This window comes from Megalopta genalis, chromosome 19 (genome assembly GCF_051020955.1).
Source record: "Megalopta genalis isolate 19385.01 chromosome 19, iyMegGena1_principal, whole genome shotgun sequence".
NCBI lineage: Eukaryota > Metazoa > Arthropoda > Insecta > Hymenoptera > Halictidae > Megalopta > Megalopta genalis.
Genome location: NC_135031.1, coordinates 2,797,441 through 2,800,573, shown reverse-complemented (window position 1 = coordinate 2,800,573; position 3,133 = coordinate 2,797,441).

The window sequence follows — 3,133 nt, the reverse complement described above, 5'->3', positions numbered from 1 at the left end:
GTTTCGCGGCCATTGTTTAAAGTAGTTAACGAAAGTTAAACGGCAAGTCCGTTCGGTCTGGTGAAACGAACCGAGTGATACGGTATATCACGAGCATGGTCATCCGGCGGTGAATTTATGGCAGAAGAACGCGGATTTATATGTGGACACATATTCGGCTGGTACGCGTACCCACACGTGCGAACGACTATGTGTCCTCGTCTGTGTGTATACGTGTGTGAACGTAGATACCTAAGTGAAAACAGGACGAAAATGGGAAGCGCTGAACTGGTATAAACAAGGGTCGCATGCAATATTAGGGGCATTAAGTTGCCATAAAGAGCGCATTAAGGGTGCGCCCGTGCCCTCGAGGGGTAGTTTAGCGTTTAATTGTCCCACCCCGTGTATCAAAGGTTTCGATTTCTGCTTGACTACGCGCGTTATAAATCCACGTACGTTCGTAGTTTCGCACGTATATGTAACATCGGTGTATTATTACTGTTGTCATTATAATATCGAATGCTGTATTATGCTAGTAATGATTCAGTCTCGTTGTACCGTTGTAACATTGAAGATTTTTAATCTCTTCATAGAGTAATCTGATACAGAATTTTTTTCGTTTCAGTTTAACAATATATTTTTAATATTCAATAGCACACTTTATACAGTGCAACTCAGTAGAATAATTTGATAATAGGTCTTACATGTTTCAATGAAATATGAAAACAATGCTGTCGTGAAATTTAGAAAAAGTTTGGATTTAGATCTTTTACACTCAATGCTTAATAACAATGGTATTATTGTTAAGTCGTTGATTTTCACGCACGTAAATTATTTAAGCAACAATTGCGAGATGTAACATTCGAACGTCAATCTAGTTTCTGACAATTAATTTAGATTTTCACACGTTTTAATTAGGTCTATAGAAAAACTGACGCGCTCGGATGGGGCACCTTAAGAAATATGATGAAAAAAATGATAAATGAAATTCTAAATAATCCTAATCGTGGAGTCATTTATATTGTTGTCTAAAAGGTTTGCCGTTCGAATATCAGGCTTTATTTTTACCATAAGCAATTTTGCAATTCTTTTATTACTCCGGATTCCGTAAAGTAATTTGTGAAAATTGAAATCTGAAATACAGACTGTGTTGACTTAAATTACTAAAGTCCTTCCGTTCCCAATCTTCAAAAATAATCAAGAGCATTCGCAAGTTAAATAATCCTTGTTATCGATCCGTAGTATAGTCCGACTAACAAATAACCACTAAATATTTATCGCAGAGTAAAATCTACCAACTCTAATGAAAATAGAACATTTGAAAATAGAGTGTGATCTTCAGACCTAAATCTCTGAAAGCTGTAGAAAGTCGCTCCTTTTCCCCATCTCTTGGAAGCAATCAAGAGCGCTCCTAGGGTAAGGAATTCATGCTGACGGCACGATGACTAGGTATTAAATTCTCATTGCAAACTAGAATCGAACTATAGATGTTTTATTACGTTTCACGCATAGAAATTGAGCCTTGTGACCCACACAAAATTTAAACTTTTAACCCTTAACCGGATTATGGTGGCCACGGTGACCCACGTAACTTTAAACAAGTCATCGTTAATATATATTAATGTAATTATTTAAAGATTCATGTAATCCTCTATTAACTCATAAAGTTTGCAATGCTTCAACATTTCAACGTAAATATATTGAGTTGGCAACTAAGTAATTGCCGATTTGTTCAATGAAATAAAAAATATTTTTTTACTTGGAATGAAGTTTAATCTGTAATGTATTTTCCATTTTGTTCGATGACCTTTTGCCATCTCTCTGACAACTTGAAAATTCCACGCACGTAGAAAGTCTGATCCTTTTCGGCCAAAAACTGAGTTAAGTGAGATTTTACAGCGTCATCATCATTAAAAGTTTTACCACGAAGGGAGTTGTCCAGGGATCGAAATAAGTGGCAATCCGATGGCGCGAGATCAGGGCTATATGGTGGGTGTAACATCAATTCCCAACCAATATCCATCAATTTTTGCCGAGTGGACAAAGACGTGTGCGGCCTAACATTGTCCTGCTGGAAGTTGCTAACATTCACGGATAATAAAAAATAACATAATAATAATAATAATAATAATTTTATAATATAACATTTACGGATATCATAAAAATGGGAGTGAGAGACATCTATAACTGAAATCGGTAATTACTTAGTTGCCAACCCAATACTTACACTTACTAGTTCGGAAAACTGCAATGTTTACTGGAGCAATAACTGGCAGTTCGGTTAAGGTTTAACAGTTTTTTAGAATATAAACAGGTCTGATAATCTACAAACTATTTTGTAGTGTGATATAACAATCTTTCGTAGTGTCTGACGATGCTCGTGATGTGTTTATTAATTTTTCTAGATATTTTCGTAATTTCTTCTTGCTGGACCAACTTTCTGTTGTTCCTAATGTCTGTTCATTTAATTTCGTAAAGACTGTTTGCCAATAGCTTATTTATCGATGATTCGTTACAGAATGATGTGCAAGAGAGAATAATATGAATGTCATACATAACATCTCATCCGGATCAAAATAAGCCCAAGCTTTGCAGTTAGAAGATTAAGGAGAATAGAAGGATTCAAAATGAAGGGTATTCTTCAGAGCGAAGTCTTTGAAATCTGCCGAAAGTCTGTTGCCCAATCTTTTACCCTTTGAAACAATCAAGAGGGATGAAGAATTTTTACCGACGATACCTACGTTCAAAATCTTCATTGAGAATCGAAGTGGCACTAGTTTAACACTGGAACTACCAAACCCTAGGCGTGACTAATTTATATTGTTTCATAACAATACAAGAGTTTGTTTCGTAACAAATTTCTGAAAAATGTATATAATATAATATAGAATATAATATATTAATTATTATATTAATAGTTGAGAATAATTATTATAATAAAAATTAAAAATAATAATTAAAAAGAATGATTAAGAATAATTATTATAAGCATACAATAATTGAATAACTGTGAAAAATGAAATCAGGAACCAGTCATTTTTACGAATGACAAACATAATCTACTAAATATTAATGTTATTGATTTCGTTTAAATCGAGACATGATTTTTCTATTATGAAAATTATTATAGACGAAGAAGTGCTAATCAACGTAG